Here is a 14,466-nt window from a genome sequence, read left to right as displayed (position 1 = left end):
AAGATCCAGAGGATTTGGTTGCTCCATACACAGTTAAGATAAACACCTGGTTGTGATGTAGGCTTTCAAAGACATTCTTTGGGGACAGCCCAGCCGCAATTGCTCAATGTTGCAGACAGAAGCTCAGATTAATAACCATCGGCACGCGAGTTTCCCTTCTCTGTTAGCTGGAGTTTCTATCTGACTTGCACTTACACAATGCAGTGGCAGCCTGTTTAACACTTCTGCTGCCTTTGTTTGCTCGCTTGCTTTTGAGACAGAGTTTCTTTGTGTAGCCCTGGCTGTTTTGGAAAACCTCTGTATATCAGGTTGGCCTGGGTCTCACAGAGATCCGCCTGCCTCTGCCTCCCCACTGCTACCACCTCTCTCTCTCTGTGTCTCTTTCTGTCTGTCTGTCTCGCTCTCTTCCTTGGTTTTTTTTTGTTCTTTTTTTTTTTTTGTTTTTTGAGACAAGGTTTTTCTATGTAGCTTTGGAGCCTGTCCCTGGAACTCACTCTGTAGATCAGGCTGGCCTCAAACTCACAAGAGATCCTCCTGCTTCTGCCTCCCGAGTGCTGGGATTAAAGGCGTGCACCACCACTGCCTGGCTTCAAATTTCATTTCTTAAGTGTGTTTCAAAACCTGAAAAGAAAAATCATAACATCAAAGTAAATTTGAGCTTCACCTAAGTTCATCAGGCACCTTACCCCGAGTTCATGAGGAGAATAAAGCCACCAGCAGTCTGGCAACACACCCCATTTGCCCCAGACTGTGGCTGAGGTTTGTATCTGATTGGAAGAGTATAAAACTGTGATGATATGACATCTTATCACTAGACTGTGCTCCGTGTGGCAGCGGTGGGAGAAAAGCTGGCATGAGAACGTAGTTCTTAGGCAATCTCGTCTTTGGAAATGATTCAGCCATGGCCGCCAGCAGGCACAGGTAGAGGAGAGCGGTACTACCGCTGTGTTATCGTCTCCTTTTATTGCTCTCTCTTTTTTTTCATTTAATATTTAACGTTTTCGTGTGTGGTCTCTCCCCTTTCTTTCCCCCGCCCTGCAGTTTGAGCAGGCCTTATCTGAAAATGTGAAATGCGCCAGAATCCATACTTTAGATTTTTGAGTTAGGAATGGTCAGCAAGTAAAGAGTATGCGAATATCCCAAAGTCTGGAAACCTCTGAAATCCGGTCTCCTTCTGCCTGAAAGGTTTTGGATAAGGGCTATCCAATGTGCATAAGGTTTTCCTGTCACTAAAAGAATATTTCTTGCTATCAAAATAGAAAATCTGATGAGAGAGAGAATCATTATCATTAATTATTATTAATGTGAGCACGGAGTTCCCATTTTCTTAGACATGAATTAATAAGTTCTGAGGAGAATAGAAGTTTCCCTGGGGGCTGGTATCTCAGTGTGTTGTGGAATATGATTTTAGCTGGGCAAACGTGTGCTGCATTTGTTCCTGCTGCCTTTGTTTAATCATGTGAAGATGTGTGGCTGTTTCACCTTGCCTGCCTAAGACACCCGATTGGTCTAATAAAGAGCTGAACAGCCAATAGCTAGGCGGGAGAGGGATAGGCTGGACTGGTAGGCAGAATAATCAGGAGGAGAAATCTAGGTAAGAGAGAGGAAGAAGAGAGAGGAGAGAACAAGGGAGAAAGAGAGGGAGATGCCCCAGGTCAGAAGTCAGGCACTGAAAGAAACAGACACAAAGTAGGGCATACAGTAAGAAAGGTGAAGAGCCGTGAGAACATGGATGAAGAGAAACAAGCTGAGTTGAAAGAGGTAGCTAGAAACGAGTCTAAGCTAGTCTGGGCATTCATAACTAGCAAGAAGTCATGATTTGGGAGCTGGTTGGTAAAGACGCCTGTTACCAAGCCTGGGACCCACATGGTAGGAGGAGAAAACTAGCTCCTCATGTTGTTCTCTGACCTCCATTCATGTGCCCCTCCCACACCAAAACTGAAAGGTAATAAATGTATTTTTTTAAAGAATGACTTTGGAAAATACCTTTAATCATGGCATTGGGCGAGAACATTGCATGGTCTTTGCATAACTAGCGGGGCATGTGCCATGCCGTTGACGTTTTAACAAAAAAGAGCAAAAGGCTTTGGTAACGCTCGACTCATTCAGTGTGACAGGTGTTCAGCGCATAAAAAGCATACGGGGGGGCCGGGTGGTGGTGGCGCACGCCTTTAATGCCAGCACTTGGGAGGCAGAGGCAGGTGGATCTCTGTGAGTTCAAGACCAGCCTGGTCTACAAGGGCTAGTTCCAGGACAGGCTCCAAAACCACAGAGAAACCCTGTCTCGAAAAACCAAAACCAAACAAACAAACAAACAAACAACAAGAAAAAAAACAAAAAACAAACAAACAAAAAAACCCATAAAAAGCATACGGGACCAGCATGGATCAAGTTTGCCCCATCTCTTCCAGATTTAGTTTGGGTTAATTGGAGGCAGAAATCAGCACACTGTTTAAATATCCCCTCCGAGCCAGGCCTGGTGGAAGACAGGTTTTCCAGAAGAGTTATAGTCATACCTGGGGTGCAGCAGTCGCCCCAGAATGTGTGAGGATATAGATCCCACCCTCGGGGTGAGTGAGTAAAAGAATGAATGAAAGAGATGGCATAAAACAGATGTTCTCTCTCCCTCTTCCTCCCTTTCCCTACGTCGCCCCCCACCCCCATTTGTAAAAATACTTTTCAATTGCCCTCCATCCTTCTCAAGTTTAGGCGAATTCTAGTTAAGCTAAATGAAAAGCGAATTCATGCCACTAAACTATTTCTTTTTTTTTAAAATATATTTATTTATTTGTTTATTTATTATGTATACAATAGTCTGTCAATAGTCTGTCTGTATGTATGTCTGCAGGCCAGAAGAGGGCACCAGACCTCATTACAGATGGTTGTGAGCCATCATGTGGTTGCTGGGAATTGAACTCATGACCTTTGGTAGAGCAGGCAATGCTCTTAACCACTGAGCCATCTCTCCAGCCCCTAAACTATTTCTTTTGTATCTGACCTTCATAGTCTTCTCCTTTCCCTCCCCTTCCCTTTGCCTTCTCTTCTTTTTCCTCTTCCTCTTTCTCTCCCCTACCCAACTCCTCCTCCTCTTTCTCCTCTTCCCTTTAGACAGGGCCTCACTATATACCATAGGCTAGCCTTCACCTTGAGATCCTCCTGCCTCCGCCTCTGGAGTGCCAAGGTTACAGGTGAACACCCTTGTCTCCCCACTCCCACCTGCCTCCTCCTTCTGCTTCTTTCCTTTGAGGTGTAATCTTACTATGTAGCCTGGGTTGGCTTGGACCTTGCTTCTTAACCAAGTCCAGACTCACACTTTAGCTCCTTCTGCATCCACCTCCAAAGTTCTGGTATTACAGATGTGGGCTAACCTGGGCTTTAGCAACTGCTCACAAAAATTCACAGTACTAATGTAAAAGTCCAAATACAGTGTTTCTCCCCTCATCTGTGATTTTATTTTCTGAGGTTTCTACTGTTGGTCAACAAATGCCCAAAAGCACTAAGTGAAAAAGTCCAGAAATCAATAATTCATGAGTCTTAAAACTAACTTCATTACAATGTATTGCTACAGTTCTTTTTTTTGTCTGATGATATTATCACCGCTAATCCTTTCTAGCCTAATTTACAAATTAAACTATGTTAAGTAACTAAAATAGAAAAGCATCAAATTTATGCATTTGTAGAAATAACACAGTGTATATTAGTGTTTGTTCTGGCTGAAGTTTCACCCCGGGTCTTGGAGCGTCACCAATACCAGGAAGGAGAGACTGTCACATTACAAAAAGCAGGGAAAAAATTCTCCCGTCTCAGTCCCCAGTATCCCCCCCCACACACACTTTTCTTTTTATCTTTGAGACAGGATCTTGCAATGCTGGGTCTCACTAGCCTGGGACTCACTAGGTATATAGCCCAGATTGCAAACTCAGAACCCTTCCGTTTCTGCCTCCTGAGTGCTGGGCTTATAGACACACACCACCGTGACTAATTCTTTAGGAGCTTCTGGAAGTCCACACACACACATACATATATAGTCACACATTTATTTACTTTATCAGAACAAAACCATGTGCATACACATGGGTTCCTATGTTTGCCTTTCAGACATCTGTGACATCTTATCCCAGCATAAATATTTGGAATCTTATTTTAAATATAAAGTGTATGCTCATAAGGATGTGTTTGTGGAACTCCTGGTGGACTCAGGTTGCTTTATGCTTTCTGTGTGATGAACACAGCTTGAATGATCTCCCTAATGACTGCCTTAATTGCTTCCGGAGGACAGAGCAATAACGATGAGGCAACAGGTGTTCTTGTCCCCACCCTTCACCCTCGGTACTGAGCACCCGCTCACACATTCTAGGAAAAGCCCTGAGACTGAGTTACACCTCTCCGGTAGGTGCCTTCTTAAGGCCTCTGTGCGCTTACAATTCTTGCACGCTCTTTTTCATTTTTTCCCCTTCATTTTAAATACATTTATAAAGTGTGCTTGTTAATGAGATGTGGTGTGATATTTCCTGATGAACATTGAGTGCATTAATCAATCCAGCTTGGTTTTATTCACCCTGCCTCCACCCTTCCCCAACTCCAGCAAACACTGATCTACATTCTGATCTACTCCTTAGCACCCGTGTTTAACAGAGAACGTGTGGTCCTTGGCTTTCTATGTCTAGTTTAATTCACTTAACACGACGTCTCCCGGCGCTGTTCATTTTGCCGCTCCCTATTAAGGCAGACTAATATTCCACAGCACACGTAGGCCACCGTTTTCTTCATCTGCGCACTCTCTGCGCACCACCTAAGCTGACGGCTTTGCTTAGCCGGGCGTGTTCTTACATTTAAACTGCAATCTGGATGCTAACCATAAATCCAGTTCCTTTTCTTGGTTGAGCCACTGTAAACTGCTTTCGTGTCGAGATCAGCTTTATTTTCCAAAGTGGGAGTTGACAGCATCAGGCTGTGGGGGTGGAAGCCTAATCCTCCTCTCAAAGGCTGCTGTGAGTCACCCTTGGCTTCCTCTCCCCACCCTTCCTGACTCCATACACATTCCTTCCTTTCTATCTCTCTTTTTGTCCACAAGTGGGACTCAGCCTGAAGTTTCTACTGAGGGAGAATTGGAAAGTGATGTCTATTCCATTATTTTCATATTGGAATTCACCTTATCTCTTAAGACAAAGCTGTACTAAGTTTTTACCTTAAGGGTTGATTTGTGGGAGCTCACAGAAGTTAGTAAAATCTGCAGAGGGAGGACTGAGGGTGTTTGCTCAATGGTGGACCTACACCTACAGCGCATAAGGCTCAGTTAGATCCCTGCATGGCAAACAAAATAAAAGGTGCTGGGAAGGAATAGGCAAGGACCTCACACTCCACTACAGAGGTACATGCCCACATGGACAGTTAGTATGGCTGGTTTTGTTTTTTGTTTTTTGTTTTGGTTTTTCGAGACAGGGTTTCTCTGTGGCTTTGGAGCCTGTCCTGGAACTAGCTCTTGTAGACCAGGCTGGTCTCGAACTCACTCACAGAGATCCGCCTGCCTCTGCCTCCCGAGTGCTGGGATTAAAGGCGTGCACCACCATCGCCCGGCTCTTGTTTTTTGTTTTTAATGAACTTGTGTAGACATCTATTTGGGCAGCAAGTTTCCCATGGATTGCCAAGACCTGTGAACTTTCCTGTATGATTTGAGGATCTCCCAGCTATCAGAAGTCTAGGAGTGTACAGCACACAGGATTCAAACCACCCCTGCCCTGTTTTTATTGCCACACACTACAACCACTGTGATACAAAAGGATTTAAAATGTAATGTGGTTGCCATGACTGGTCAGTGTGTTTTCTATGTTGAAAAGCTAAAGAAACGTAAAATCAGCTGGGTGGTGGTGGTGCACACCTTAATCCCAGCACTTGGGAGGCAGAGAGACAGGTGGATCTCTGAGTTTAAGGCCAGTCTAGTCTACAGAGCGAGTTCCAGGACAGGCTCCAAAGTTACAGAGAAACTTTGCCTCGAAAACCAAAAACCAAAAACAAACAAACAAAACAAAAAAAACGTAAAAACAAACTTTCAAGAGCTGTGGTGTTTTGCAGCTCTGACGTCTGTAAGGCACGGTCGAATCACATCGTGTGTTCTTACAGCCTGCCATAGTGACGGTGTGTGACCCCATTCTACAGGTGACAAAGTCATAGCAGATGGAGGTTACAAAGTCCAGGGTTTGCTTGTGTGAGTGCTCTCCCCTCCCCAGGGTACCACATTCAGGCCCTGACTGCTGAGGGAGAGAAAAGCAAGCAGTTCAACCAGCTACCCCCAAGTTAGGGATTTTATGCTTTCCAGTAGGGATGTGAATTTTGCTCAGACCTCCTGCCACAAAGAGAATGTTCTCCTTTTCCCTCTCTTGGCATACACTCACAGTCTCAGGAACCCCAGATGGACAGTGTCAGTAGCACCAGCTCCAATGGTAGCCAGTTACAAGTTCATTTCCAGGGGATTCTAGATTTTTCAAAGAAGGACTAGAACCCAGGAAAGCAATGCTATCCAGTCTTTTGGAAGACTCACCAGATTGCTGTGTGCCCCACACAAGTTTAGAACTGGAGGGTCTCCAAGAGTAAAGAAGAGGAAGACGAGCAGAAGCTCCATGTTAGGGTAGCCAGGCTTGCAAGAGTGAAGTCCCCTGAGTCGTGCAAGGCAAGCACCACGGTTCTTATCGAGTGCTGTATCAGATTGTGTCTCAAAATTGCTGTTTGGAGACACAGACAGATTTTTTTCTATAAAAACATATCCAGGGGTTAGCTGCCAGGTTTGCCCCTAAAGTCTACTAGAATTTTCATGTTCAGTGGTTAAGAGCACTGCCTGCCCTCCCTGAGGACCCAGGTTTGGTTCCTAACCATTTGTAACTAGTTCCCAGGGTTCTGACATCCTCTTTTGTCTCTGAGGATACCCAGCATATATGTGTAGGCAAAACACAAATACACATAAAATAAATTAATCAATTTCAAGAAAAACTGTATTTACTCTGAAATGGCACTTTCCACTTCTCTGAGATTCCATCTTCAGAGAAGCCTGGCACGCAGAAGGGAAACTGAGTCTTAAGGACAGCTGAGGCTAGCGATGGTGAACCTGGGTCCTTCTGAGCACGGAAACCTTCAAATGAGCACAGGAGGAAACTGTTTCTCGGGGATAACACAGAAGTCAGGCACACCAAGAACAAAATCAACTTTTCGTCTGTCTGAATCCCAAAGGTCGAGTCCACAGGCTAGTGACTGGAGGACCCAGCTTCTCCTCAATACTTTAACCTCTGTGGGCGACAACTGGTAAGGTTGTATTTCTTTTGATCTCTACGCTGATCATCAGTACTGCTGCTGGGCACAGAGCCGGCGCCAAGAAACCGTGGTTCCGTGTAGTGAGTAAGGGGATTTACAGAGATGACTGGCGTGCCTTGGCGCAATGGGCTCTTACAGAGATGAATTCTTTGAGATGATAATAGGTGGTTTGTGTAAGATCTGCCAGGCAGAGCAGGAGCGTCCTGATGGATTATTAGTGAACATTCACACAAGAGTCAAGAAGTTAATCCACAGCCAAAGGTGCTTCACCACTTACGAGACACAAGGCCTTGGGTGTGTCACCTAACCTCCAGGTCCCCATCTATAAAACATAGGCAGAGAGAACACCCGTAATATAGGGTTATTATGAGGCTTAAGTAAGACAATGCCTGTCGAGTAATCAGTAAAGTGTTTAGAAAACCAGAATTGGCAAGATCTTAGGAGCCGTGCAGATGGTCAGACCTCTGGAGACGACCCAGGCATGATAGAGGGCCCTTTTCACGAAGGGGTCCCGAACTTTACCTTGTCCACCAGTCTTTGCTATATCATTGTAAACTCATAAGAACCTCCCTCTTCCAGAAGCCTTTTTAGGGTGTGATGGCCAACTTTTCCTCCAGTCTTGTACTTGCTTTCTCCGATTAAGCTCTAAGACCTCTTTCCCCCTCCTCTCCCACCCCATCTCATCCCCCCCCCCCTTCTCTTTTGATCCTAAGAGTCGAAGTCAAGGCCTTGCCCAGAGTAGGCCAACCCTCTGTTACTGAGCAAGACTCCCCGAGCCGAAACCACACTCTGAAAGTATTCTAACACCCGCGTTTAACAACGGACCTCACCCTGGCCTTCTTTCAATTTATCTGAGGGGTCTGTTTCTGTTAGGACTCCAGGCTGGGCTAAATCACAGCAGTGACATCCCAAGAGGCCAGGTGAGAAAGCAGAGGCAGAGCAATTGCTGGGAGAGAGAGTTGAAAGCGGAGAGCTGCCCCACTGGAGACAGTAGTTTTTGAAAAGGAGTCCAGGGGGCTGGCAGTTTGCCTAGGAGTCTCGTTTCTGCCTGCAGTGCTTGGGATGAACGCCAAGGCTAAGCTGCCCTTGTCCACGACTGCACAGCGTGAACGCTCTCCCGCGCTCACTGTGCCACTCTGATAGCTGCAGCAGCAACTGGAAAACTCAATGGTGAACTCCCCGCTTTTCACTGTATGTGAACATCAACACCAGACGGACGGTAAATGTGAACAGCACAGCAGTAAAGAGTTTAATCAGAAAACAAGAGCTACCTCCATGTCACTGAGGCTGGCAACGATTTCCTAAGGTGGATGTAGGTAAAATGAATGAATCAGAGAACAAGAAAAGCTCGGCACACTGGTGGGTAATCAATCAAAACAAATGCAATGGTGTTTCAGAGACGAGGGCATCCAGCGGCCAAGAAGCATATGAAAAAGAATGCTCCTTGGGGCTGGAGAATCGACTCAGGGTAAGAGCACTGGCGGCTCTTCCAGAGGTCCTGAGTCAATTCCCAGCAACCACATGGTGGCTCACAACCATCTGTAATTTGATCAGGTTTCCTGCAGACAAAATACTATATGGTTAATAAATAAATAAATCTAAAAACAAAAACAAAACAGTTTTCTTATTAGAGGTGAGAAAAACAGGAGCCAAATCCACAATGTGATTTTAAATTACATGTATTTATGCACTGTGTGTTCCATGGGTCAATTTTCTCCCTCGACCATGAGGGATCTGGGGATCTAACTCAGGGCATCAGGCTTGGCAGTAAGTTCCTTTACCCACTGAACCGTGTTGCTGGCCCTGGTTCAAATATTCTTAATGGGAAATTCCAAAAATGAGTAATATGTAAACTTAAAATTGCATGGCATTCTGAATAGCTTGCTACAATCTCAGTGTCCCACTCCGCTGCTTCTGAGATGGGAAGCATGTCACACAGCTTGCCGGTGGGTTAGTTACTAGTGGCCAGACTAGTGATTCTGAATCCAGGATGCCACATCGCTCATGTTCGGCAACTCTTAATTTACCTGATAGGAGTTCCAAAGCAAGAAAGCAGCGAATCTGTCTACTGAACAGCCGGAAGGGTAGTGACGAAGTAGCATTTCCCCCTCCTTGCCTCCCGCATCCCTCTTTCTGTTTCTTTTTGAAATAGGTTTTCATGTACCTCAGACTGACCTCCCACTAGCTACGTAGCCAGGAATGACCTTGAACGTCTTCTCTGCCCCCAGCTCTTGGGTATTAGGGTTACTGGCATTGACCACCACGCCCAGCTTATGTGATGCTGGTGAAAAACCCTAGGCTTTGTTTCTGTTAGATAAACACTAACCAACTGAGCTGCACTTTCAACTCCATGGAGTTTCTTTACACGGAAAGGTAAAAGCTCCTGACTTAAGAGGAAGAAGAAAAAAATCTATTCTGAAACTGCTAAGATCCACTGGGAACAAATCTTCTTACTTTACACATTTTTTATGATTTAGTGGATGGAACCTAGCCTCACTCGCACTGAAAACAAGTTCTACTACTGACCTAGATCTCACAAACCAGCCTCCCATGTGGAAGACTCTTCCTGCTACTCCAAGGCAGCATGGACACATTTGGCCAACAGGATGTTGAGTGAGAAACGTCAGTCAGGCAAGGGTGTGTTCTATATTATCCTATTTCATTTACAGGTCTCAAATAGGCAAGATCGGTCTATGGCCTGGGAACTCCAGATTCCAGCTGTCTGTCATGCTTGCGAGTATGTGTTAATTGTACAGGATGGCGGCTCCACCACGCTTTTCACACACATATGTAATGTACTTCGATCATTTCATCCCCTCTATTGTCTTCTATCCCCTTCGTCTCACAGGTTCCTTTCCTTTCCCTCAAGTGATTCCCATTTTATTTTCATAGATTCTTCATATGAGAGAAATGTTGCATTTGTCTTTCTGAGCCTGGCTTTTCTCATATAACGTGATGACTCCCAGTTCTACCCTTTTCCTGCAAATGATATGATTTGTTTTTGGGAATAATACTCCATTGAGTGCATAGATCCCATTTTTCTTTCTTTCTTTCTTTCTTTCTTTCTTTCTTTCTTTCTTTCTTTCTTTCTTTCTTCCTTCCTTCCTTCCTTCCTTCCTTCCTTCCTTTCTTTTTGAAAATAGGGTTTCTCTTTATAACATCCCTTGCTGTCTTAAAACTCATTTTGTAGACCAGACTGGCCTCGAACTCACAGAGATCTGCCTGCCTCTGTCCCCCAAGTGTTGGGATTAAAGGCATGCACCACCATGCTGGGTTGATCACATTTCTCTTAATCCATTCATCTGTTGATGGACCCAGGCTGATTTCACAACATGACTGTTGTGAAATAAAGTTGCGACTACTGTGGGTGTGCAGATCTTTCTGTGGCATTCAGACCCAGCTTCCTTTGGGTACCCGAAGGAATTGACCAGCTGGATAATATAACAGAGTCTCTGCTTTGTTTTGGAAACCTCCATAATGGCTGGAATAATTATTTTCCCACCAACCATGTTTAAGAGATCACCTCCTATATCCTTTCCAGCATCTGCAGTTTATTCTCTGGAGGACAGCCATTCTGACTGGGGTGAAATGGGATCTCAGTGTTGTTTGGATTTCCAGTTCTGTAATGACTGAGGACGTTGAACTTCTTGTGTATATATTTACTGACCATTAGCACTTCTTTTTGAGCACTATTTATTCGGCTCACCTTTGCATCATTGATTAGATTGCTTGTGGCTGGGTAGTAGAGATCAAATCCGGGGCCCTGTTTCTACCGCTGAGCTACTCCAGCCCGAAGTGATTTGAGGGGGGATAAGGCTTAGGAATAAGCAGTGGCTTCTGGTATTCTGAGAGTGTTTATCCCCTTGCTAGGTGCTGGCTACATAGGAGTGTGCTTATTTTATGAAAATTCGTGCGGTGGTGGCACACGCCTTTAATCCCAGCACTCGGGAGGCAGAGGCAGGCGGATCTCTGTGAGTTCGAGGCCAGCCTGGTCTACAAAGGGAGTTCCAGGACAGGCTCCAAAGCTACAGAGAAACCCTGTCTCGAAAAACCAAAAAAAAAAAAAAAAAAAAGAAAAGAAAGAAAATTCGTGAATCTCCCTGACTATGGCTTGAATGAACATGTGGATATACAGATGTTCTATGTCAGTGCAAAGTGATTTGCAGTTAAGACAAGAACACTGTCGTTCTTAGGCTGCCCTGCCTGGAGAATTCTATATGTAGCTGGGATTTTGCCAGCCAGATGGAATGATGGGAGAGTTGGAAGGTCAAAGGAAGATAAGAAGGGTTTTCCCTAGCTGTGGGGGTCACAGCAGCTATGTCAAATGGGGTTTTCCAGGCCTCCACTCCTACCAACGCCATTGGCCATAAGTGGCAGAGATGTCCACAGTGGCTCTGTAGATAGCTCCATGACCTCTAGAGTGTAACCATGTGGTCTAAACAGGAAGCTTAAGGACGGCCTCTGACTTCTGCTCTCCCCTGCCCTTCTTGTGGTTCCTGGAGCACATGGTTACTGGTATCCAATGGCAGTTGTGGGATGAGTGCAGCCCGCAAGCTGATGGGTAGCTAGCTAGTAGCTGGTGGTTGATTCCAGGAATCTCTGGGAAAGGGAACTAGCACTTGAAATTCTACCATCTAGGACCATCACTTTTTCAGGAGAAAATTAGCCTGACTTTGCTTGATGTGCCATACAGCCTTACATTCCACCAGATCTGCTGTTTTTGGCTGCCACTCAATAGCAAGTCTCAGAACACGGTTTGTGCTCTCTTCACGGGTAACCAGCACAGGTGCCTTTACTTTTCCCTACGTGCCCCACAATTCTTTCCACCTGTGGGACTCATTAAGTGCAATAGGGAACCCTCCAGAGAGGATCACACAAACACAGTGGACAGCCAATTGAAAGTCTTATTCCAGCTGGCTGAGACTACTCATGTGTCCAGGACACAAGTGTAGTGCCAGTGTTTAGAGAAAGGGGCCAGTGTTTTGAAGGTAAAAACCACATCCTGGTATCTCCATTGGCAGCTTCAGGGGAGGTTTTGCAAAAGCAAGCAGTTTAACAATAGCCAAGATGAGCAGTTAGCTGGGAGAGGGGTTTCTGCACAAGCAAGCGGTTTAAGAGAAGCTAAGGTAAGTTAGATGGGCCATCTTGACCTTGGGTTCCTAGAATAGAGTTGGCTGATTTTCCCTGGGAATTCTTACCAAGAAGATAAAATTCTAGTCAAACCTAAAATGGCCTTAGCAAGAAAACAAGATGGAGGAACCTGTGCACCATCTTGCCCTGCCACAGGAAGACTCTCTATTCTGGTAGCATTACCTATCCTTTCCTTTTGGACATTTTCCTGAGTTGCTTATTTTACCAAAACCCTTCACTAGTGGCACAAGTCTAGTTTATTATACCAGCCCATTATGACATTGTCACTAGCCAAGACTTCCATGGATCAAAGTAGACTGGTTAAAGACTGGAAACAAAAACTTGCCAGCCTAAGGCTCTTATACCCAGCTTTCCAATAGAAAACAGTGCCGAAAGTAGCAAACATGAGCACTGAGAATCAGAAGCCCACAGAAAAATTGCATGATGGCTGAAGAGGACTTACTGACGCTTGGGGGTACACAATTGGAGTGGATGTTAGAAAAAGTCCATCTAGACCAGGAACCTGACCTCTGGTATGTTTGCAGGTCCTGGTTTAATGCCTTCTGGTCTGCTCACGCTTTCTTTTCTAGGCATGACTCCCACTGGCAACATCGGCACTCCAGGGATAGTGTTGTAAGATCTCAGACCTCAGGCCCTATCAAATTACAGCCTGTGTTGTAACATGACCTTGTCAGATGATGTACATGGATGTTAAAATTTGGGGAATAGAGCTAAGGAGATGGTTCAGTCAGTAAAGTCTTGGCCAGTAAGCATGAAAACCTGAGTTCAAGCCTGAGAACAGACAGACAGACACACACCACACTTACACACCCATGCATAGACTCACAGACCCTCACACAGACACACACACACCACACTTACACACCCATGCATAGATTCACAGACCCTCACACAGACACACACACACCACACTTACACACCCATGCATAGACTCACAGACCCTCACACAGACACACACACACCACACTTACACACCCATGCATAGACTCACAGACCCTCACACAGACATGTATACACACATAGTCTCACAGACCCTCACACAGACACACACACACACCACACTTACACACCCATGCATAGACTCACAGACCCTCACACAGACATGCATACACACATAGTCTCACAGACCCTCACACAGACACACACACACACACACTCAGTCAGCACATACACACACACAGACTCACTGACCTGCACACAGACACACACACACCGCACATACACATACATCGACTCACAGACATATATATATACACACACAGACTCACAGACCCTCTCCCACACACTTACACACACATACATAGACTCACAGACACACAGAACACATACATAGACTCACAGACATACACACACACACACACACGCACTTGCAATCCTAGTGCTGGAAAGGCAGAGACCAAGGGATCCTTGAGGTTTATTGACTAGCCAATCTGGCCTAGTGAGTTCTAAATCAATAAGAGACCCTGTCTTAAAAAAATAAAGTAGATAAGCACTTGAGAAATAACACTTGAAATTGACCTCTGGAACCTGCACACACACGCGCGCGCGCACACACACACACACACATAGTGACAAGCACCACAGGTACTCTATTTATTATTTAAGTATCTATACTCTTCAGGGCAAGGCCTATATTATTCCAGGTCTTATAACAGCAGATGGTGTGAAGAGCTGGAGTAAACGGAACAACTCTCTCATGGTCCCTGGAGAAGGTACCTATCGGGAACAACTCTCTCATGGTCCCTGGAGAAGGTACCTATCGGAGCAAGGCTCATTTTTCATGCGCCCTTTCAGATTCTAATCTACTAGGAAAACTAGTAGCCCATTTGCTAGTAGCATGTCGTTCAAAACTAAGTGTAACAAGAGGAAGGTATTTAAATAGATATTTAAATCATATCATCATTTAATTTTCAGCTACACAAAGATAATTACACTAGAATCCACCTATTCACTCTGCCCTGAGAAAATGCGAGGATGTTGTAACAGGCTCATGCTTTTGGGCCATGACTGAGC

The sequence above is a fragment of the Chionomys nivalis genome, chromosome 22, assembly GCF_950005125.1.
Source record: "Chionomys nivalis chromosome 22, mChiNiv1.1, whole genome shotgun sequence".
NCBI classification, from domain to species: Eukaryota; Metazoa; Chordata; class Mammalia; order Rodentia; family Cricetidae; genus Chionomys; species Chionomys nivalis.
The sequence above is the reverse complement of the archived record's forward strand: the minus strand, read 5'-3'. Positions refer to the sequence as shown.